The sequence below is a fragment of the Anolis carolinensis genome, chromosome 4 (assembly GCF_035594765.1).
Source record: "Anolis carolinensis isolate JA03-04 chromosome 4, rAnoCar3.1.pri, whole genome shotgun sequence".
In the NCBI taxonomy this organism is placed as follows: Eukaryota; Metazoa; Chordata; class Lepidosauria; order Squamata; family Dactyloidae; genus Anolis; species Anolis carolinensis.
This window is the reverse complement of record NC_085844.1, coordinates 172057078-172082872: the sequence shown is the minus strand read 5'-3', so window position 1 is coordinate 172082872 and position 25795 is coordinate 172057078. Positions and strand designations below refer to the sequence as shown.

General features: G+C 39.6%; 1 pseudogene; it reads right to left on the bottom strand.

The window, feature by feature from the left end:
* Positions 1-1499: 1499 nt before the first annotated feature.
* On the bottom strand, positions 1500-19510 carry LOC100561885 (cytochrome P450 2J2-like; annotated as a pseudogene).
* Between the last annotated feature and the right edge of the window lie 6285 nt (positions 19511-25795).

Here is a 25795-nt window from a genome sequence, read left to right as displayed (position 1 = left end):
AGCTTCAATTAGTACAACGAGCGGCAGCCAGGCTTATAACTGGAGCGGCGTACAGGGAGCACACCACTCCTCTGTTGCGTCAGCTCCACTGGCTGCCAATATGCTACCGAGCCCAATTCAAAGGGCTGGTTTTGGCCTACAAAGCCCTAAACGGTTCTGGTCCAACTTACCTATCCGAACATATCTCCTCCTATGAGCCCATGAGAACTTTAAGATCATCTGGGGTGGCCCTGCTCTCGGTCCCACCTGCCTCACAAGTGCGGCTGGTGGGATCGAGGAACAGGGCCTTCTCGGTGGTGGCTCCTCGGCTGTGGAACTCCCTCCCCAGTGACATCCGGCAGGCTCCATCCCTTCTGAGTTTCAGAAAAAAGGTGAAGACCTGGCTTTGTGAACAAGCGTTTAATGAATGAATTATTATGGCTTTAACTCGGTCCGGACTAAGGTTTACGTGCAAGGTTTATGTGGACGAATGGATTAAGTATTTTATTATACTGTTTTAAATGTATTTATTGGATTGTTTTAAATTGATTGTTTTAATTGCTATGTTTATTTTTGTATTGTATACTGGCATCGAATTTGCCAGATTGTGAGCCGCCCTGAGTCCCTTCGGGTGAGAAGGGCGGCATATAAATGATGGAAATAAATAAATAAATAAAATTCACTAAGAGTTTTGAAGGTCTCATGAATGAGGCCAATTAGGAAGTATTGGTTTGATGGAGAAACTCTGCTTCCCCTTATCTGTTGGTTGTTCTTAGGCAGGCAGCGGAACAGCTGGCAGGAAAGGAGAAGCCATGCATTACATTCAACAACATAACTTTTCCTCTTTTTTTTTTTTTTTGCAATGCATACCTTCAAAATTGAAGTGCACATTACAATTGATGATACATTATACTTGAGTATCTACAGTATATTAACGATAAGTGCTAAAATTACTGCAGATTTGCAAACCAGGAACAGCTGATGCACAGGCTATACAGCTTTTACTCCTCTACAGCTAGGAGTATACCGTAAGTGTAGAAGTCATATGTGCTTGTTTCTCAACATAATACAAGATTACAAGTGTCCTAGGATATATTTATTACTGGACGTGGCAACTACAGATGCAATAGACTTTGTGGTTTTTGACTACTTGGTATAACATTGGTGTCCAACTTTCGATATTTCAGACCACCTCTTTTGACTAATAAGAATCAATAGCAGTATCATTTTTGAGTCACCAGCACATGTTTAGCTGAGACAAGCTAAAGTAAAGAGAAATTTTTCTTCATGTCTGAAAGATTTGTGTTTTTGAAAAACAAATATATGAATTATCCTTAGCTATGGATTAAATATATTTGACTTAATTCAAAGTATTTAATCCAGGTGGTGTTTAATTATTTTTTCCTATGACAATTCATGATTTCCTCATTGGATTCAAGAACATTTTTTTGTATAACAATTGTATGACTTGATATTGTACCTAATTATGGTATATGTGGTTTTAATTTTTTTAAAAAAATAATAATCATAGAATTGGAAAAAAGAATTTCATTTAAGAGCTTTTTGCTATCAGGCTAATTCATTCAGTACAATTAATATGTTTCTCTTCCAAATTAAGTATGTCATTTTTCTCTAGGAACAATCTGCTTAGGATAATGTAATTGTAAGTGATGGTAATGTTTTCCTTTAATAAAAATTTCATTTAATAAGAATTAGTGGTAGGTTTGAGTTTATATGTATTAGAGTTGTGATAAGTCTCGTCTCTTGAATGTCTAACTGTTTAAGTTTTTGAAGAACAATCAGGCTGTATAAAACGGTGAAAAAAGATTTTGCACTCATTTGTAAAAATGTTTTGTAAAAATGTGCAATGATTCAAAAAATATTATTTTATTCACATTAAAGGTTTTTGACATACTTTTGTAGTTTTTGGTTATTTCACATAATGAACGTGTAGTATTGTAAAGCATAATACATTAATCTACCAATTCAAGTCTAATTTAGAGTACAAGGAGTAAGTACAAAAAACACAAATATAGACTTAAGAAGACAGTTGCTGATTTTGGCTTCATAAAATAGATGCAACAGTAATGTATCCATGAAAGCTAGGGTTGGGCATCTGATCAATGTCCATTAAAATAATATTAAAGATTTTTAAAGTATCATGTAGGATTTCACTGGTGAGTTTTAACAGTATCAAATGCCTTTTCTATCAATTTAAAACTCTCTATATATGTTTGACAGAACTGGGATCAGAAATTAAAAGGATTTCCCCTTAAGAAACAAAGAAACAATGATAGCAGGACACTTTTAAGTGAAATCTAACATTTATTGAGCAAGTCTATCATACATTATTAAAATATTCCAACTAGATATCAATGAGACGTTGTTGATTTTTCTATCTCCCAAGAATTTAGTGGTCATTAGGTTAAAATAATACATACTCACAGTTTGAGTGGTTACCTGTAGTCCGGTGAAGAAATTAGACTGGCAACAATGTGGAATAATCCATTAAACTTGTTATATTACTGATTATCGCCACCAAAGATTTTAAAAATGAACTAGGACATTCTCATCTCCAGAAAAACTGCCCCCAATTTAAAAGTTTAGGATGAAACTTTGGAAAAAATAATGCATTAAAATAGATTGAACTTAGAGTAGATCTTAAGTGTATTTCTTATAAGAGGTTTTATACGAAATCATGCTTTTTGTGCCTGCAGCAAAGAAAAAAGAGTTATGGGCACTCTGCCACTGAATGCCTAATTGAAATACATATGGCATCAGTTAAGGCTTCTACAAAGTGGATGCAGTTCATAAGTAGTTCCCAAACATAAAAGTTACAAACTGATTTAGTATGCAAGTAAGAACTTGCCTAGTAAACCACAACTATTACCTTGTAGTTCTGGAGAATTTTCGTTTAGTCACTATGGCACAATCTGCTTGCAACAAAGCGTCTGATATTTGCCTACCTTCCTTTGGAACAGTAAGTAGCAGGTAAAGACAAGAACAAACATTGTTAGAAACAAAAGCATTGCCTTCTTCATGATACTCCCAAAGCAATGATTTGACCATAATAAGTCATAGAATCACTGAGTTGGAAAATACCACATGGATTATCCCATCCAAGTCAATATAAATGACACAAGAACTCCTCTGGTTCTGAAGCTCCTAATATGGTCATTTTTGTGCTTTACAGAGATAAAGCAGGACTGTTTCCTGTTGCCTTTCTACAGCCAAGCTTGAAATGGTAATGGTGCAGAGATCTATAAGGATTCTCTGGAGCTTAGAAATGATTATCTTTATACAACAAGTGCAACAAATACTCTGGTTATATCACTACTTAACCCTACTTATATTAAGAGCAACATTGTTCTTCTTTAACGAGAGATGGCACATATTTTGTATGGCTTTGGGCTGAGTGCATTCCCTATCTTGAAGTCAAGGCTCAACCTCAAACCATTTGGAGCCTGGAAAGTGAACTTCTGCATGAGGGTAGTGAAGCACAGGAAAAGCTCCATCCTAGCCAGCTGTTCTCCAAGACAGGATCTCTTTCCTGGAAGAGAATTCAGAGGATTATTGTGAAATGTTGCCATGGCAAGCGACAGATTCGGCAAAAGAATTATAAACTAGACAGCAAAAACCTTTAAAGGTCTCTTTAATTGCAACTTAATGCATATGTCTGTCTTATCTCTTAACTATTCAGAAAAACAGAGATGAATAGCATTCACAATGCCTTCTTGAACTTTGTTTAGAACTTTTCATTCAGTCTAGGATGTGTAACTGTGTGTAATGCAAATACCTATAAGCTGGCAGCATTTCTGAGAAGTATGTCAGTATTCTCTTGTCTGCCCTTACCTATAGAGAATGGTATGAAAGCTTCCCTCTTCATGAATTGGCCATCCTTCAAGAAATGGTTGGGGTTAAACTTATTTGGGGTGTCCCATTCATCTTTGTCAAATAGCAATGATGTCAGGTTAGGAAGCAAAATAGTTCCCTGAAAATGAAAACATACAGACATTTGGTCTACAATACAACGAGCCTCCCAAATGCAAGATTAACTCTGTTTCGGTCAACACAGTGACAAAGCATATGTTTTGGCTGTAAGATTCGCTAGTATTTTCTGAGTAACTTATAGATTCATTTTCAAGGACACAGGTTGCCAAATGAACTTTTAGATAGATTTTCAAAGCATAGGATTAGGACCATCTGATACTGGCAGATTTCAGAACAAAGAACCACTTCAGAACAGCACTAATATGGTCTTGAATTCCACTTTAAAAATTGGGATGGCATATAGTAGTAAAAGAGTCAGAGAGTGCTTCTACACACTGCCAAAAATGCCAGTTCATGTCCCATTTGAGGCCATATGTAAAGGGACATCTACTATTTGCCAGATCTATCTCACAATGATTGTACAAGGATAAAATCAAGAAGAGGGCCAGGTGTACAACATTAAATTCACTGCAACATAGTGGATATAATTCAAGAGTAGGCAAATGTGGAAGCCCAGAGGGTTCTTCCTTGAAGAACTTGGAAGGCTGTGCAGTCCACTGGAACCCTTCTTGCAAAACAAAGCACCTCCTCCAAAAGAAACCACATTTTTGCCCTCAAATCCCTCTAGGGGACATGGGAACATTTCAATGCCTGGGTCCTTATTGGACCCTGAAAGGACATTTCAGGAAATTTTCAGGCAAAATCATTTTTTAAATTAAAAAAATCCCAATCTGAAATCCAAACAGCTCTGTTTTGGAAATATATTTAAAAACTCATCTGGTAACCTTTGGGAAATAAATTGTTTTGTTTAAAAATTGCAGACATTTGTTTTGTCCCTGAATGGTGAAAGTGTTGAAAATCTGAAATCTTAGGATTTTGTTACTTTAGTTTTCTATGACATTTGTTCTTTAGCTGTCTATGTGGTTCCTAGAGTGCCCTGGAAACAGAAAATTGGTCTTGAGATCAATCTCATTTGCTTATATCTCACTAAACATACAACAACATAAGTAAACCTCTCCCCATCACTAAAATCTTCATAGTGTGATTCAGTATTTAGAATCTGGGCTTACGATTCTGGAAAACAGAAGTGAAAAAGGAAAGATATATTTACTAAATACTTACTTTGGGCAGATAAAACCCAGCTAACCTTGTGTCATTAACTGCCACTCGAGGAGCACTAAAAGGCAAGATGTTGCCCATTCTTTGAATTTCATGAATAACTGCATTAGTGTAAGGTAAACTGTCTCTGTCAGCCATTGTTAGGGAGCGAGACTGGCCAATCACAGAGTCTATTTCTGCCTGAACTTTTCCTACAAAGAAAGAAATAATTATTATAAGTACAAGAAAAACAAATGTCAACATTCTAGCAGTTTCTTTTTAGGTAACAGTTAAGCTGCAGCATTAACTCTTACCAAAAAAGAAACCACTCCCTTCTGAGTACAGTAATGAAAGGCGAGAGCTTAGCTATTTGAAGAAGAATCTAAGAGAAACATGGACCCATGCTATACTTTTGTAATTCCTTCGAAAAGTACCAAAGAGTCGCTGCTGCCATCTTCTCACCTAGACATTCAAAAAGCCAGAAGCACTGCGAAGAGTTGTGTGGGTTTCTGCTTCTTTTAGATTCTCCATCCACCTCATCACAAAGGGCTAAAATTGGTGCATGTGCCGATTTTAGCCCAGGTCATCCATGGAGTCAGCCAGTTCCCATCACAGAAAGAGGAAGGAGTGGAGAAAGAGGGCGGAGCCAGTGCATGCCACTACCAGGACAACATGGGAGGGCTTAGAATATATGTGGGGAAGCCATGTGTACTCGCACTTCCCCCATCTGATCACCCTCATTTGGATTCAGACGATACAGTGTGTGGGGTGCTGGATTTCCCACACCTCTCAATTAAGAGGAGAGACGCCAGCAGCCATCTGACAAGGTCACATGACAGACTAAGGTCATGTCTTTTGGCACTCTACTTATGAGGGGGACATGGGTTTAAAAAGAGAATTTTCAGAGATACTTCTAATGACTTGGCAGAAACATCCCAAGTGGATGAAGATGATTGTCTACAAAGAAGAGTTATTATATGGCAATAGACTAAATTTTTCTTTGGTTTGCATGTGCATAATCTTGATTTTCTCAGCTAAAAAGGTTTTCAGCTTCAAAAAAGTATGGTATTAGGGGGATGTCGGTTTAAAAAGAGAATTTTCAGAGATACTTCTAATAACTTTAAGTCCCATAAGTTCTGATTGACCACTATTTGACCTAATTTGCAAAAGGCCTATTTTTGAGTGAGGCCTACATTTGAGAGAAAAAATGCTGATGTTTGGAAAAAAGGATTGTTGCAGAAAGGAGTTACTATCACCACCACCATAACATATGTTAGGGTCACTTTAGCATTGTAAGAGCCCAGAAATTCAGGACCTTTAAAAAAAAAAAAAGTAAGACAGAGGAGAAGTTACAATTTCGCTCTTACCTTGAATGTCTGGATAAATAGCCATGTACAACACAGCCCAGCGCAAGGTTGCAGAAGTTGTTTCTGTTTCTGTTCCAGCAATAAACAAATCTATTGTTTACTGTAGGAGGTTTTCCATATGGAAACTAGAAGAAGCCTAGTCCTTAAGCCTTTGTCCTTAAAAGAAAAGTAAGAAAAAAACATGGAGATAATTGAATTTAAATAGCATCTATTAAAAGATTGCTCAGAATCAAGTCAACAGTCCAAAGTAAATTTGTTAAAATGGGCACAGGTGAGGCTAGATTACACGACCCTCCAGATTCTCCAACTATTTTGGACTATCTCTACCAGAAGCCCCTGACAGCATGGAAAATGCTCAGGTATTATGGGAATTGTTACCTAAGCCCAAGGTTCCCCAGCTGTATTCTCAAATTGTATGTCCTGAAACATCATAGACAAGTGGTGCCAATTGGGCAATGGACAAATGGCACAACCTTCACCTGAAAATTACAAAATAGATTGCATCCTCTCCCCTAATTTATTAAATACCTTGGCTATTTCATTTAGGTAAGCATCAATGAAATCTCTTGTTTCAAGTGGATTCCAGTCTTCTTGGTGTTTTTCAATTATCTTTCTCACAAAGGATTTCAACTGGTCCCAGTTTTTAAAAACAGTTTGATGGGGTCCTGGCAATAGCTTCATGAGAGCTGGAAAAGTGTTATACGCCTGAAGGACAAAAATAAAAATTAGATGATGTGCAGGAGAGAAAACCAGGGTATGTCTGGGGAAGATTGCCTCTATGTGAAATATCCAGCTACCATGAACATAACAGCTAGCATAATGAGAAGACTGAGAACCTCTTCACATGTGCCACCAGAATCGCTGAACATTGCCATGGATAGCGGTGATCCTGGTGGTGCCTGCCCAGGGGACATGGGAACTTGTCGCCCTGCTCCCCATACTGTCCCATCTTTCCCCTTACCTCATCACATGGGGAGAAGCCACAAAGTGTCTATAAACCAGCTCAAGACATTGATTTCTAATGGAAAGCTGGGATGCTGGCTATTTTTTGGCGGCAGCAGGGAGTTTTTTTTTGCCAGTTTTGCCACGGAGCCACCTGGAAGTACTTCTCCAGGGTATGATGGGAGCCATTGGGCTCTGTTGCAAAACTGCCAAAACCTTAACTACATAGGGATGCCACTTAAAATGTTATCCCCATGATAAATATTCAGCTCCTTAGTTACAATGTATAAATTCTAGAACATGAATTGATGGTGCATAGGAATACTACTACCAAATGCATTCTTGTGATACGTTCTACAAACACACATACCAACCATTTGCATTGCTGCTTATTAGGCTTGATCGATCCATGAAAAATTTGATTCTAAACTCGTTTCAAAACTAGAGGGGGCATTTTTTCGTTTTTGTTGCCCCCAAAATTTTTCGAAATTAACGAAAATTCGTTATTTTCGAAATTAATTCGTTAATGGCGGACGCGCATGCGCGGTGGCCCAAAAACAGCCCGAGGGGGGGGGACTTAGGGGGCTCTCCCGCCCTCATTTTTTGAGTGATCTTCTTCAAACTTGGTACAGTGGTAGAACACATTTAACACTGATAGCTCACCAAAATGTGGAACGTTTCCCTTATCCTCTGATTTTTGGCAAATTTTCATAGCTTTTATAATAAACCATTTTTTAATAATTGCAGAAATCTGTTCCTGGTTTGAAAGTCTTATTTCCTGTTAAATTGGGTTGTCTTTACTGTGAAAGTCATTGCTCTACTTCAGAAACTTTGTTTTTGTGGCTGAAACTTTGTTAAATTGGTGTAGTCCCCGGCTGAGACACAAGCAGCCCCGCTTGTGTTTGAGAGCGGTGAAGGGACAAAGGCACCCCCTTCTTTCCCCAAAAGGAGTTGTATTTTGTACAGGGAAGTATGGGATATGCAACTCTTTCCCAAACTTGGCTTAGGATTATCAGGAAGCGTCCCCGGCTGAGACACAAGCAGCCCCGCTTGTGTTTGAGAGCGGTGAAGGGACAAAGGCACCCCCCTTCTTTCCCCAAAAGGAGTTGTATTTTGTACAGGGAAGTATGGGATATGCAACTCTTTCCCAAACTTGGCTTAGGATTATCAGGAAGCGTCCCCGGCTGAGACACAAGCAGCCCCGCTTGTGTTTGAGAGCGGTGAAGGGACAAAGGCACCCCCCCTTCTTTCCCCAAAAGGAGTTGTATTTTGTACAGGGAAGTATGGGATATGCAACTCTTTCCCAAACTTGGCTTAGGATTATCAGGAAGCGTCCCCGGCTGAGACACAAGCAGCCCCGCTTGTGTTTGAGACTGGGGAAGGGACAAAGGCACCCCCCTTCTTTCCCCAAAAGGAGTTGTATTTTGTACAGGGAAGTATGGGATATGCAACTCTTTCCAAAACTTGGCTTAGGATTATCAGGAAGCGTCCCCGGCTGAGACACAAGCAGCCCCGCTTGTGTTTGAGACTGGGGAAGGGACAAAGGCACCCCCCCTTCTTTCCCCAAAAGGAGTTGTATTTTGTACAGGGAAGTATGGGATATGCAACTCTTTCCCAAACTTGGCTTAGGATTATCAGGAAGCGTCCCCGGCTGAGACACAAGCAGCCCCGCTTGTGTTTGAGACTGGGGAAGGGACAAAGGCACCCCCCCTTCTTTCCCCAAAAGGAGTTGTATTTTGTACAGGGAAGTATGGGATATGCAACTCTTTCCCAAACTTGGCTTAGGATTATCAGGAAGCGTCCCCGGCTGAGACACAAGCAGCCCCGCTTGTGTTTGAGACTGGGGAAGGGACAAAGGCACCCCCCCTTCTTTCCCCAAAAGGAGTTGTATTTTGTACAGGGAAGTATGGGATATGCAACTCTTTCCCAAACTTGGCTTAGGATTATCAGAAAGCGTCCCTGGCTGAGACACAAGCAGCCCCGCTTGTGTTTGAGACTGGGGAAGGGACAAAGGCACCCCCCCTTCTTTCCCCAAAAGGAGTTGTATTTTGTACAGGGAAGTATGGGATATGCAACTCTTTCCCAAACTTGGCTTAGGATTATCAGAAAGCGTCCCTGGCTGAGACACAAGCAGCCCCACTTGTGTTTGAGACTGGGGAAGGGACAAAGGCACCCCCCCTTCTTTCCCCAAAAGGAGTTGTATTTTGTACAGGGAAGTATGGGATATGCAACTCTTTCCCAAACTTGGCTTAGGATTATCAGAAAGCGTCCCTGGCTGAGACACAAGCAGCCCCGCTTGTGTTTGAGACTGGGGAAGGGACAAAGGCACCCCCCTTCTTTCCCCAAAAGGAGTTGTATTTTGTACAGGGAAGTATGGGATATGCAACTCTTTCCCAAACTTGGCTTAGGATTATCAGAAAGCGTCCCTGGCTGAGACACAAGCAGCCCCGCTTGTGTTTGAGACTGGGGAAGGGACAAAGGCACCCCCCCTTCTTTCCCCAAAAGGAGTTGTATTTTGTACAGGGAAGTATGGGATATGCAACTCTTTCCCAAACTTGGCTTAGGATTATCAGAAAGCGTCCCTGGCTGAGACACAAGCAGCCCCACTTGTGTTTGAGAGCGGTGAAGGGACAAAGGCACCCCCTCTTCTTTCCCCAAAAGGAGTTGTATTTTGTACAGGGAAGTATGGGATATGCAACTCTTTCCCAAACTTGGCTTAGGATTATCAGGAAGCGTCCCTGGCTCGGATCCCTTGTTTCCAAAAACACTTTTGCGTGGAAAAAAGAAAGGAGAAAGCCCACCCCGCCCGCAAGAAGAAAAATGGCGTAGCAGAAAAATTGCTGCGCCAGGAAAAAAACACCCACAGGACAGCCCTTTGCAAAAACAAAAGAAAAAGAAAGACCCAACTAACACACACCACCCAAACTCAGCCAGCCACCCCACCTTTTCTCCCGGTCTTCACACAGCCATGCTGTGACGCAGCAATCTTTCCTGCCTGCCAGTGCCTGCACCAAAATCTCCCTTCCACCCTCTCCAAAATTCCCAGTGCGACTGAGCCACGAGGCGTGTGCACGCTCAGGACGTCCTACCAGCCCCTCCCCCTGGTTAAACGTGCTCTCTGATTGGCTACAAGGTGCAAACAACACGCTAGATTGCCCCAGTGGACTTAAACAAGTTTGGATGATTTGCCAAAGCATTTTTTAAAAACGAAAAAAAAGGCGCCATAACGGAAAACGGCCAATCGCGGTTCGAAACCGCGATATCCAGGCGTGTGGACAACCAAGGTTCGATATTGCTTCAAAACAAACGAAAATAACGAATCAATAACGGTAAACGGGGAAAACGAATTATTTGAGCAAGCCTACTGCTTATACTGATGACTAACATCACTTAGAAGATACACATAGCTCTTCTTGCTGTTCCTAGGAACTCTAGAATGTTATTTCAGCAGCATATTGGGTCAGAAGACTATTTTGGCTCCTTCTGCACTGTTCTGTATCCCAGGATCTGATCCTAGATTATCTGCTTTGAACTGGATTATATGAGTCTACACTGTCAAATCATCTAGGATAATCAGATCATCTGAGATCAGATTCTGATATTTAGGGCACTGTGGAAGGGCCTGAGACATCACTCCACCTTTGCTATATTAGCATACAGCTGTGAAGAAAGTGAGGTGTAGGCAAAGTAGACTACTCAGCACTAGCAAATTTTGTCTGTCTACTTTCTCCAGTTCTGTACAATCCTGCAAAAAAAATTGTAACAGTGTAAAACACCAATAGATTTTCTATATGATGATACACTCCTCCCTGGGGAGTCACTTTGCACATTATAATTGAGTGTTTGCTTATAGAATTAATTTAAGAGTACTGTTTGTGATTGCATCACTACATTGAGAGCAACCTTATATTCTAACTCTTAAATTTAAGCCATAAACATATATTGTTCAGTTGATTGTGGCAACATTGCTATTTTTTGCTGTATTAGGCTTAAAAATAATGTGTTAATTATTGTTGTTGTGTACATTTAATTAATTTCCAACTTATGGTGACCCTAAGGAAAATCTATCATCAGATTTTCTTAGCAGGATTTATTCAAAAGGAAATTGCCATTGTCTTCCTTTGGGGCTTGGAGAATGAGACTTGGTCAAAGTTACTAACTGGGTTTCCATGACCCAGGAAGAATTCCAACCCTGATTTCCGGACTCAGTCAGTTTGTCATCATAAAGATTGGGGTTGGCTGCAATCTAATAAATTGCATTCATTGTTCATTTATTGCTTGAAAATTAATTAAATAAACAAATTTCTAATAAATACAAAATATGAGGTACAATAGCACCAAATCATCTATCATATTCTCAGACCCACACAGATTAGTCTTTGGCACAACAAAGCATCGTTCAAAGCACTCATCTGCACACCTGCTCAGAAGAAACAGTAGCAAAACAATAGAAAAAGTCATTGTATGTGTTGAATCTTCTTGGAAATCAGAATGGATGGATTGCTCAGGCATACGATTGGATAATTGAACAGAGCATCTGAAACACAACCCTTCACTCTTCAGTATGCAAGCAGAAAGGCTGCTAAAGGATTTGTGTTTAAAATAAGTTTATATTGTTTAAAAGTTTATTTTTAAAGATTGAATTGTTAGATGTTAATTGATTTCTTTCTGAGCTGCCTTGGGTTCATTTGATATGTAAATTGAATAAATAAACAAACAAACAGATAAATAATATCCATCTAGGCACACTACACCCACTTCAGTTTATCATCTCCACTCATACCATAATGCTAAATCAACTGAACAGCGTCAGTGGAGATACATGGAGCTAGATGACTGAAAAAGAACAAAGCCAAGGGACTCTTGGCAGGGGATTGGACTGAAAAGCAAGGAGAGGAACAAGGAAAGGGCGGCAATGCAAATGAATGAAAAGTCAGTGTGATTATGAATCCTTGTCCAGAAGTTGATAAATTTGGCCTTTGCTGCACATAAAATCACAAGCAGGTCTTACCATGCCCCAAAAGCCTGCCTGAACATTTCCCATTTCATCCAGCAAATGCAACAGCTTCTGAAACTGGCTGTCATGATAATCAAAGCATTTCCCAAAAGTGACAGAACAAATTACATTTGAAACGGCATTGTTAATTTGATAGTGGGAGTCAAATGGCTGCCCTGGAAAGGAAAAGAAATTCTTAGTAGAGGAAGAATTAGAATGATTATAGACTTCATGTCACAATAATACAATATTATGAAAGCAATAGGATTTTGTAGTACATTAAGGTATGAGTAAATGCATTTTAAATAGTAATGGGGCATAGCTGTATCAGTCTGTTCCAGCAAAAACAACAAAGATTGATTTGGTAATCAGAAAAATAAACAGGTTTTATTTGACATAGAAGTGGAGTGGGCAGATCTAAAGACAACTTGGCAAGGTGGCACTACCTGGAGGAATCCTCCACCTTGTGTGACTGTGGAGCTGAACAAACAACTCAGCACATGTATGCTTGCCCACAATGCCCTGCCTCATGTACGGAGGAGGAGTTGTTTAAAGCTACAGACAATGCGGTTGCTGTTGCCCGCTTTTGGTCCAAAACTATTTAGTTGCTTGTGATTTCTTTTCCTTTTATTTTATTTCCCATTATTTGAAATGTATTTGCTATACCAATGCTTTTGACACGAAATAATAAATTTGACATGACCATTTGTGGAATCTAACCAACTGCATCAAGATGCCAGAACATCTATCTATCTATTCTATGTATTTCTTGCCTTTGCCCTGAGATGGAATCTAGAGGAGCTTCCAGCAGTTTAAAGTTTACAAAAGTTGGAAAAAGTATGTTGTGACTGCGCCTTCGGGGATTATGGTTGATGGTGATGGAATTCGAAGAGGAAGAAAAAACCCTCGTGATGAGGGTTCACTGGAGGAGTTGCGCAGGAAGCGACTTAGAGAGCTATATGGGGGATCTTCTGAGGAAGATTCAGATGGGGAGATAGATGCTGAGGAACAGGTGGTGGCTGGGGAAGCGGGCGCTGAATGGGCACAGCCACCGGAGATGTCTGGGGATTTGGGGCCTATGGATACTTCTGAACCTGGGGTTTCTGCAGGAGCTGATCCCAATTGGGATGCTTGGAGAAGGGAGGATGGTTCTTTAAGTGTTCATGGGGCTAAGTGTGGGCAAGATGATTGGGACTCCGACGAATTACTAGGTACTCCAGATCCACGAGCTCTAGCTGTGTGGAGTTCAGACTCTGAGTAGATTTGGGACACCTGGTGTTTGGGTGTGAGTGTTTGGTCACCCAGGAGGAAGGGGAATAAAATGGGAATGTTTGGCCACTGCACTTTGCGTGTGGCAAGGTGTTGCTGAGGCGCCATTGGGATCTCTGTGCTTTCGTGAAGACTGGACTTGGACTGTGATTCGGATCTGCTGATACCATCTTTGTGCCTTTTCGTGGACCTGGTTTGGATGACTGCACCCTCTTCGGACTCTGGATTGGAATTTGACCTGGCTTCTGTCTTCGCCCTCTGACTGACTACTTCTCCCGGCTTCTGACTACTGGTTTGTCTTTCGGAATTTCTGCTGCCTCCTGACCTGACCTTGGATTCTTCTGACGACAGCTATTCATCATCCCTTTGAGGCTCTCGGCTTATCTGCACCGTGGAAGCAGTTTTACTGCTTTCCTAGTTTGTTTATTTTTCCAGCAATTAACTCTATTTGTTTTCCAAAGCTGAATTGAAGCGTTATTTAGTTTTTTTATTGAATGCCAGCATGGGAAATTAGCATGGCTCGCTTTTGAGTTATTATTGTCCAATCTACTCTCGAAACACTGATAAGTGAAGTGTTTCAAGGATATTTCCTGTGTTTATGTTATTTTTTGGCTTATCTTCGGAATAAACTCTGTTTTGTATGTTAACTGGCGTCTGACTCTTGACAAAGTAAATAACAATATTATAAAAGACCATACTTAAAAACAGTTAAAACATGATTACCAATAAAAGATTAAAAATAAAATACAGCACACAACTTCACACACAGAAACAACCTGAAGGAACAAAACAGAAACAGTCTTTATTAGAATTTTGGAAGGGATTGCACCAGAGCAGGAGAGACATTGTGAAATCTTTTAAATGGAGAATAATTTCCACATGAATACTTATTAACAGACTCTTGCTTTTCCAACAGGATCTGTGAATTAAAGCTAAATAGGCAGTGATACAGTTTTAGTACACCCTCATGAGATTTTTAAATAATATTAAATAGTGAGTGAATGCTGCATTTTTATTATTCCTGTTATGTTTTAAATGATTTTATACTGATCTGATTTAAAGAATTGATGGTTTAATACAATTGTTTATTTACTTGTGTTTTTACCCTTAATTTATAACTCACATATTTTGTTTTCATGCCTTGGGCCTTTTTTTTAGGGGGGGGGGGTGGAAGCAGGATATACACCATGTAAATATGCTTTAACTAAAATAAGAGCATTGGAAAGAATATTATTGCATTTATTTGTTTTCAGCTTGGGAAAGAATAGATGTCTGCAATGAAAGACCATGGAGTTGTCTAGCTCAGCTAATGTAGTGTTACCTTTCTCATCTTCAATGGCACCTACAAGGAACCTACTCTCTTCCTGTATTTGTTCTTCTAAGCTTCTTTTGCCCAAGCCAAAGTTTCTTAGAGTTGATAAGGCAAATCGTCTTTGTTGTTTCCAGGAAAGTCCATTAGACATGATCAGTCCTAGGTAGGAAAAGGTAACACATAACACTTTAAAGGTTCCCTGCATATTCTAAAAATAAACATGTTGGCTGAAATCTTATATAGTTGAATAAGGAGGTATCCATTACCATTTGTATCAGTGCCTTCCTGAGCTTTTATTTTATGATCAAACAAGGCAAGATAAAAATTCCCATGCAAGCCAATACCAGGGACATATTGAGGACATTATCCACATTCTCTTCAAAGTGAATTGAAAAGTTTCCACATGTTGCACCAGCCTACTGCTCAAATGACTTTTTCATTGTTTACATTGAGTGGTATCAGTTCTTCAAGATAATTTTTCAGGTTTTCTCGATTGGCCTTTATCTGATTTGACTTTTGATCTTCCTTTCAGCAATTAACTTACATTGTCAGGTTTGTTAGTATCACTTTCTTTTCTTCTTTCACTAGCTCAGATCCCTTCTTTTGAGATAACACAATTTTGTTTTGGTTTTGAAGAGAATAGGGGCAAGCAGAGAATCCTTCCTACATCTCTACCATATATAAAGCATCTTCCCTATCTCAATGATAGCTTCCTTGACCACATCTACACTGCCATATAATTTAGCGTGAAATTCATTTTACACCAAGCAGGGGCATACTTCGCCCTCCAGGTGTTTTCGACTTCAACTCCCACAATTCCTAACAACTGGTAGGGATTGAAGTCCGAAACATCTGAAATGCCAAAGTTTGCATATGCCTGGTCTACACTGACCATATAGTGCAGATTCAAACTGCATTATATGGCAGTGTGGATGGGGCCCTTATTTGCTTAAGTGAAAAGTTGAGCATGAGTGCTTTCCAACTGAACAGCGTAAAATGTCCTGTCCTATGAACTAAGATTATTAAAAGAACAAAATTGCTTAAGACAGTTGCTAAAAGACAGGAGTCCTTGTGGAGATAACAGGAACTGAACTGAGAACATTGTGTATGGTCACAACTGGTGGATTCCTTATGTTTAAGTAGGTGAATCTGTTCCATGTTTTAGTTGAAAATTTCAATTAGTTATCCAAGATGTGCAACCCTATACCCCAAATAGGTTCAACATATTGGAGAGCACCTTTGCAATCTGGAAGAAAATGAAGAAAAGATTCACCACATTCTGAACATAGAAGTCACCAATAGTTTGGATCCATTTTCATGATAAAGTCAACAGGAAGATTCTTCTTTATAGGATTCGTTTATAAAATGTCAATGGTTAGTTTATAAACTGCTAGTTTATATACCATCTAAAGCATAAGCAGATAAAAGAGAAACCAATATTTGTTCTAAAGCAATATTTCAGCATGACACCAGAGCTATCCAATTGACATAGACTTGGCTCCACACTCCTGCCTCTTAAACTGAATATCCTTACCACTTGGCAGCTTATTTTGGTACTGTCTGGAGGCACCTTTATCAATTTCTGATCACCAAAGATCCCAGACCACAATTTTGGTTAAACCAGTTAGGTCATATTACCTTCAATGCTCCACTTAAATATTTTAAGATCTTGGGGTTCCAGCATATTTATATGGCAAAGAAGAGACTCTTTCAACAGTATTTTAGTATTCATACAGATAGATAGATGCACATTCCCCCTAAGGGAATAATGTCTGGACACTTCCGTTTTATTACATTTAATAACATGATATGCCATAAGTCACATAGCCATCAAGATGTTCATTAGCACATTTATAGAGACCTTTCTATTTATTTAGCTTCCTAACAGGCTTAGCAATAAGTAATACATATAAGAAAATCAGCCTTCTAAACCAGTGCACATGTGAATTCTTTCTGTATCATGCTAATTAGATTCTCTGTGTCTGCTAAGTCAATATATAATAATAATAATAATAATAATAATAATAATAATCATCATCATCATCATCATCATCATCATAACTTTATTTTTATATCCCGCCCCATCTCCCCGAAGGGACTCGGAGCGGCTCACATGGGGCCATACCCGACGTCAATACAGCAATCATAAAACAGTAAAACAAAATTCCACATCCATAGACATCGACATCAAAAATATATAGACAATTCCCATCTTTACATATTTAAGTTTTTGTCCCTTTAAATATTCTTAGCCATTTTCACCTGTTGAGGGTATTTTGGCTGAAAGTTAAACTGTTTAGAAACCGTCAATTGAAGCTTTTAGATGGATGTATTCCTACAAAATCAGATATGATTTTTGGATACAGGAAATGCAAAATGTAATGAAAACATTGCTCATAAGGCTTAATCTGGTGAATGTATTTAAAAGTCATTCCCCCTGTTGGGCATGTTTCTTTGAAAAAATTAAAGAAATCCAAGAATAATATACCACTCACCAAATGTCTTAGAATGATCATAGATAATAGGTAATATTGGTCGATCTACAAAATTTTCATTCTGATGGATGAGAGCTTCCTTCACTAGTTGCAGGCCATTCACAATTACAAACGGAAATTTTCCCAATTGCAAGCTGAAGATCTTGCCATATATTTCCATAAACTGCAAAGAGAAATGAACAAAGTGTTAAAAGAAATGACAAACTTTAGTGGGTATCCTGGTAGAGAAATACTGTGATTTTAAGGCATACATTTTCCCCATATAAGGATCTCTAAAAACAACCTCATCAAATGGGCTAAATGTCACAACGTACTACTTCCAGTGGGGCTCCATGAAAAAAGGGAAGAGGAACCGGTGTACACCACGGCAGCGGCAACACAGGAGGCTTCCCGTGTTGTATTAAGATCAACAGGGGGAAGCCAGGTAGTAGAAATTTCCCCCTGTGAGATGGGGTAAGGGGGAAGCCAGGCAATGCTGGGTATGGGGCGACAAGTTCCCCACACCCCATGCCGGGGCCCTGATGGATTCACCACAATGCATGATAAGGTCCTTAATATAGCTGAATATATATATCGTGGAATATAGATAAAAGAAATCCTTTATAAAAAATATTCAGTTTGTAAATCAAGAATATGAAAGAGAATACTGTGAGTCATCTACTTCTAGCAATTGCTTTTCAGAAACTATTGAATATTCCAAAGCAATGATCAGTCAGAATATGCTTAAAGAATGGAAAAGCCATCCCTCCCCTTAAGCAAGTAATTCCATTAATGATGTCTTCTTATTGCCAAGGGCTTTCTCGTATTTAACCAAAACAATTTCTTGTAACATAAACTCATAAAAAATTGAGCCTGACTTTGGATCGTTTGAAAACAGAGCACTTCCATTGCCACTATCTGAGTTACAGGCCCTTTAAATAGCTGAGTTCTTTTCTCCCATTTTTTAAGGTAAATTCCCCAGTTCTTTCACTTTTTTCTAATACATCTTGGTTTCCACACACCAGATTTTCTTCTCCAAACTTCTATGAACCTGGTCTGTTCTTAAACTGCAGAACCCAGAGTTTGACTTTCAATTGTCTCATTATAAAATGAGAAATTAGCAACGGGAGAAGAGAAAGACCACATTACAGATGATTGGCTCCATCAAAGAAATTGCAACTTTAATTTTGCAAAATTCAAACAGAGCTTTTAATGGGTTGTTGTATGTTTTCGGGGCTGTATGGCCATATTCCAGAAGTATTCTCTCCTGACATTTCGCCCACATCTATGGCAGGCCTCCTCAGAGGTTGTGAGAATGCCTGCCATAGATGTGGGCGAAACGTCGGGAGAGAATACTTCTAGAATATGGCCATACAGCCCAGAAAACATACAACAGCCCTGTGATCCCGGCCATGAAAGCCTTCGACAACACAGAGCTTTTAATAATGGTATCTCTTGAAGGGTCACTATATTAAAGTCCAACAGAAAACTCAAAACAACCTGTAATACCATTTAAAGCTGTTTCCTTTGTGGAAGTGCTCCTCGATGGGCTTAAAGGAAATAGACACTGTCTGAGTGCTCAGACTCTCCCTCCCTCTTACCTTTTCTGAAGAAAGATGAGGCTTTGTTATATCAACACTAAACAGATTCCCCACAAAAGGAAGAGGCCTGGGTCCTGGGGGGAAGCCTCTTGGACGTCTCTGTCTTATGTAGTCAGCAATAATAAGAAATGTAAAAAGGAACACAAAAACAATCTTTAGGGATAAGGCCTCCCAGAACACAGCAAAGCAGTGGCACAACATGATTCCACTTGGTATGCTTTCTATGTGTTTTTATGTGCTGTTCAGATAGATGAGGACAAAGTTCACATGCTGCAGATTAATACACCACACCCACAAAAGAATCATACTTTATCCGACTAGGATGTTGACTCGTGAGAGATTATTTCCTGTTGTTAGCATGTTAAAGAGGAAGGAAAAATAGGATTTTTTAAAAAATTAAATCCTCCCACAGGAGGAGGATGTCTTTTGTTTGTGTATAGCTGCAGAAATGCAACCCAGTGCTCTCTGGGACTCTCCTCTCTTCTCTGAACACACCTATGCTCATCAGTTAGATCAGTGGGAGGTTAGATCAGCATTATGGTAGATAAACATTGCATAGGACTGATCTGTCCTAACTTGCGGGAAAGCCACTCAGTGAAGCTTTGCCCCAGATTAAACAAACTCAGGGGAATAACCTGAATCCTCAGGCAAGATTCAGGCTGTCTCCTGAATTAGAGACAATTCAAATAGCTGGACCAGTGTGTAAGTGTGAGTGTGGGAAGGCATAATACTTCTTGAGCCCACACAGCCTGGGGGTGCATGGTGGGAATCCCTACATTACTGTAGCAATTTGCCAACAGTTACGACATTCTGACAGGGCTGAGGTGGTGCAATGGGTTCTCAACCTTCCTAATACCACAACTCCTTAATACAGTTTCTCATGTTGTGGTGGGCCCTAACCATAAAATTATTTTTGTTGCTACTTCTTAATTATAATTTTGCAAATGTTAAGAATTGTAATGTAAATATCTGATATGCATGATGTATTTTCATTCAATGAACCCAATTTGGGAGGTGGGGTTGGGTGGGTATTGATTTTGTCATTTAGGAGTTGTAGTTGCTGGGATTTATAGTTCACCTAAAATCAAAGAGCATTCTGAACTCCACCAACGATGGAACTGACCAAAAATGGCACACAAAACTCCCATGATCAACATAAAATAATGGAAAGATTTGGTGGAATTTGACCGTGAGTTTTGGAGTTGTAGTTCACCCACATCCAGAAAGTACTGTGGACTCAAACAATGATGGATCTGGACCAAACTTGCCCAAATTTGAACACTGGTGGTACTTGGGGAAAATAGACATTGACATTTGGGAGTTGTAGTTGCTGGGATGTATAGTTCATCTACAATCAAAGAGCCCTTGAATCCCACCAACAATAGAATTGGGCCAAACTTCCCAGCAGCAGAAAATAATGGAGGGATTTTGGAGGAATTGACAATGATTTAGGGAGATGTAGTTCACCTACATCTGGAGAGCACTGTGAACCCAAACAACCATGGATTTGGACCAAATTTGGCACAAATAACTGATACGCCCAAATTTGAATACTGGTAGGGTTGGGGGGGGGGCACGATTGATTTTGTCATTTGGGAGTTGCAGTTGCTGGGATTTATAGTTAACCTACAATCAAAGAGCACTCTGAACCCAGCCCACAATGAATCTGCACCAAACTTGGCACACTACCTACATGGCCAACATTGAATGCTGGTGGGGTGGGGGCTGTATTTGAATTCTGGGTGTTGCTGTCCACCAAATTCAGAGAGCATCCTGTACAAAACTGGTGAAGGAACTAGTAAACTTGCCACACATACACAACATGCCAAACTTTGAATACTGGTGGTTTTTCGAGGGGACTGACCTCAGAGGTTGGAAGTTATAGTTCATCCACATCGACAGAGCAATGTGCACCCAACTGATGGATCTAGACCAAACTTGGCATAAATACTCAATATGACCAACTTTGAATACTGCTGGGGTTTGGGGGGGGGGACTGACCCAACATGATGGTAATCGTAGTTCTCCCTGCATCCAGTCACAGCAGGAGTAAGGCTTTTGATTGGAGGATTTGCTGTCTATTTCCAAAAGGAAGAGAAGAACAGGCGGAGAGATCTTCAGCCATCTCTGCCAAAGGGTTCTGAAGACCATTAGAAATATGTGTTTTCTGATGATCTTTGGCGACCCCTCTGACAATCCCATTGCGACTTTCCAGTGGTCCCAATATCCAGGTTGTGAAACGCTGGGTTAAACCTTGTGCTGGCTGAACTGCTCCTTTGAAGGTTGGCGGTTTAAATCTGCAAGATGGAGTGAGCTCCCATCTATCAGCCCTAGCTTTCTATTCGGGGACATGAGAGCAGCCTCTCAGCAGGATGGTAACACATCCGGGCATCCCCTGGGCAACGTCTGTGTAGACAGCGACCCAATTCGCTTCTGACACGAGTTTAAAAAATCTCAGTGTCAGCAGTCTTCCATCCATTTGCCAGAATGAAGCTGGGGAGAGGGTGGAGAGGATGAAGCCATCAGCCAGTGCAGGTCAGGGTGTTATGAATGTTACCAGCTCCTCCCATGTTGTGACTGGTAACATTTACTATGTTTGCAATTGCTGGGAAGTTGAGATTCCCTCCCATCTTCAAGGTGGGTTAGAGAGTTTCTCTTGGGTTACCAAACATGCTCAATCTGATGTCCTGGAAGCTGAATCAAGCCTGCTTAGTCAGTATTGATGTGTTCTGTGTCAGCTAATGTTCATGGAAAGTGTGAACCACCAGCCAATAGGTTAATAAACATCTTTAAAAAAACATACACTGGCATTACAGGAATACATACCTATACATACATATCAACAACAAAAAATCTAGTCTAGAGGAATACCATGAGTTGCTGGTCTGAGATAACAAAGTCCTCTTCAATCTATAAGGGTCTTAGTGCTCACATCACAGTAAAAGCCAGTGGCAGAATGTATAGTACAAGTCATTGTTTAAACCATGTGATCGTCCTCCTCTACCACCATTTAATAAGGTCATACCACAAGTATAAAAGTACTGTAACTGGACATTTCAAAAGCACAAAAGCCATGAAGTTGATTCTTAAGTTCCTGTTCTAATATGATCTAATTATATCTTTGTAATGGGGAAGAGAAAATGAATAAAATATAACCCCCATGGATATCTGAAATTTTGGATAAGTTCACTCCCCCCCCCCCCAATGAGTAGTTGAAATTGTGGATAAGAGTGAAAGTAACCTGTATTTTTACTCTATTGTGCAAAATCCATAGCATAGTATCATACTTGATGACCTAGAAAGGCCCACAAACATTTGGGAAGAGGAGAGAAAACGTTTCTGGATCACAAGTGAAGCCATTGATCTCAAGTCTGCGGATAAGGGGGTCATGTTGTATTCATTGCAACTAGTATATCTATGAGCTGATTTTTTCAATGTAAAAACCGCAAGACCCTCCTGTTATTTCCAATATTTATTTATTTCTTGTGTCAGAAGCGAATCAAGGGTATAAGTTGTAATGGATTTGCAAACAGAGATTTTTTAAGAAAAAAAAACTTGGCACCAATACTAAATGTCTTTTGCCCAGTAGCTGGCCACTTGGAGTGCCTCTGGTGTTGCTGTTAGGAAGTCCTCCATTGTGCATGTAGCAGGCCTCAAAATGCATTGCAATAAGTGTTCTGTGTTTTGCTATTTTCCATAGTCACATGTTGCAGACTTCACTTTGTAGCTCCATTTCTTCTAGTGGTGCCAGAGCGAAGTCTGTTCAGCGCCTTCCAAGTCACCCAGTCTTCTGTGTGCCCAGGAGGGAGTCTCTCATCCAGCGTCAGCCACTGATTAAGGTTCCGGGTTTTAGCCTCCCACTTTCGGACTCTCGCTTGCTGAGGTGTTCCTGCGAGTATATCTGTAGATCTTAGAAAGCTATTTCTTGATTTAAGGATTATTTCCAAGAAATAATCTCACATATTATTAACTGATATTCTAGATGGACATTTTTACTGTATTACTGCCAGCATTAGTTCACACACTGAAGGTTGTTAGGCCTTGATTTCAGGTAATGTTTACCCTGCTTTAATGTGATGTTTTTGTTGGATTTTTCCTTAGCAACTGTGGGCAATGGCTTGGATCAAGACAGTTTCTCTTCCTCCCTGGTTGATGTGACACCTCATATCTATCCTGAATGAATTCGACCTTGGCTGTTTTCACTTGCTGCCCAAACTTCCACTAATTTCAAGAATGTCACATCTCCAATGGGTGCTCTGTTGCATTGTGTCAGCTAGCTCAAAATAATGCTTTAATTGCAAGATCCTACCTAGGAACTATACACTGGTCTAGCTTCTTTGGAAAATAGGAAATATATGAGTGAAGGACAAGACTTCTTAAAAACCATCTTTGAGTTCTTGTGTTTTCATTACAAAATTTGATGCAGAAGGACCCATAGAAAGTAGAAAAGAGTGACTTGGATGGAAAGGGCAATGAATAAGCTGGAGCCAGTTGCTCAGAAAGCACTAAATAAATTAGTGTCACCAGGGGTTGTGGCTTACATTAGTAACACAATCTGGCGGCAGCAGCAGGAGCAGTAACAGAGGCCTTGCAGCAGAGGTGCAGGAGGTGACCATGGCAGAAAAGGAAGAGGAGGAGGCAAGAGCATCCTCAGCTCTTCTCCCCACCACCACAAACTCAATACAGCCCCTGCCACCAGTCCAGCAATGGAAGCTGTTAAGGACAGCCTGGGGTGATGTTAGGGCAGTCTTGAAGCAATTTGGTCAATGCTGAGAAACATCACAGGAAGGGCTGAGCTGCCTTGAAAGCAATTTCAAGTAATAGAGGGAAATCTGAGAAGTAATGAGATTCTGTAGAGATGGGAGAAAGAGGAAATGGAGAGATAGAGGCAGTCAGGTCCAGAGTGGTCAACTGCACAGTTATGCACAATGTTTCACCAGTTATAACTACAGCAAGTGTAAATGGGAAATTCTCTTGGAAATGAATGACAGTGCAAAATACCTACAATTTAAAAATGTCACTCCAAAAAGCTACATATAATAGGCCAGGGTTTTCTACCTGTAAATTCAATTTTAATGGAAATTTTTAGGGGGTAATACAAAAGCTGAGCTATATGTTCCGATAATATTAGAAAAAAATGTAATGCTGGTGTAGGTGGTGGTGCTCAATTGGAGACAAAAATGGGTGCATGATCTGGTTCTTGGAAACAGTCTTTTAGCTGAAACCTTATCATTTTGCTAATAAATTCCCTGTGCGACTATTTCAAAAGAATGTTTGTCTTCGTTTTTTAATACCCAAAGGCAAGACTCAATTTTCTAGTGAACTCTTCATTGTTTAGTCCCCTTATGCCATTGGAGATCTTGGCCATTTGAATATACTCGACTAATTTTCTTCTCCAATCTTTGGTAAGTAGTTTTTTTCCCCCTTCCAAGATTTTGCTATTGTAATTCTTGCTGCCACAAAACTATATTGTCAAATTTCTACATTTTCCTTACAATTCTCTCCTGAAACATACCCAATAGGCATATTTCTGTGTTTTTCTTAATCTTTTTAGAAATCATTGTATTAGTTTCTTTAGCAGCCTTTTAAAAAAAATGTTACCGCCATTACCTACCAAACATGGAAGAAGGTACCTTTCTGCATTTTACATCTCCAAAATTCCCCCCATTGGGTTTTATCAATTTTGGCCATTAATTCAGGAGTTATATAACTTCTATAGAACATTTTATACATGTCCTCTCTAATAGAACCAGCTATTGAACATTTAAATCCCTTTTTCCATAAGTACTGTATTCCCAATTTTCCATAGCTATATTTTTTTCCTATGTCTCTAGCCCAGGAAATCATTACTGTTTTTGTTCCTGTTTATCTTCTAGGTTATATTCTAAACTGTATCAGAAATCAATCCATTATTTTATTTCTCGAAAATATTCTCCAACTCCGATTTCCTTTTGGAGAACCTCATTTTATTGTCTTTCCTAAATATATCCTATAGTTGATAATAAAGAAACCAGGCATTTATCCCCAACCCTTATCTCCCTTCTAATTTCCATTGTCCTTTTTCTTCAATTATATATTTCCCATAAGTTATCAATTCCTCAGTATATGTTGGCTTTAGCACTGCTTCCAGAGGACACAGCCATAAAGGATTTTTTTGCTCCATCCCTTCTTTGTATCTATTCTGTTGTAATGGTCACACAGTGTTTTACTGTTTTAAATGGGGTATGATATTGGTTTTTAAGTGTGTTTTTACGATCGTTTGTTTTACTATATTTTGTATTATATGTGGCATTAATCTTGCCATTATGTAAGACTGCTCTGGGTCCCCCTGTGGGAGAAGAGCGGTATATAAATTAAATAAATAAATAAAATAAATATTCCACATCGCTAATAGGCTAGCTCTTATGGGATGCCTATTAAAATCTTAATTAGCCTTAACGTTTCCATACCATAAGTAGGCATGCCAGCCAAATCTTGATGCACCCCAAGCTTTCCCTTTCCATTATTGGAAGCTTTGGTGTTGTAACACTTTTGTTTTTAAGGAAGAATTATAAGCATGCAGCCATTGTAATGCACACCTTTTTTGGCCAGATTACAAAGAGTGCACTTTTTGCCACTCCACATTACATTCTCCAGCAAATGTTTTTTTTTTTTTTTTTGGTTTTAGGGTTTTGAAAATTGAGATGCACATTAGATTCAATGGTGCACTAGATTTGAGTAAATACAATATTTCTTCATCCCCTCCAACAATAGTGCCTACAATTTCA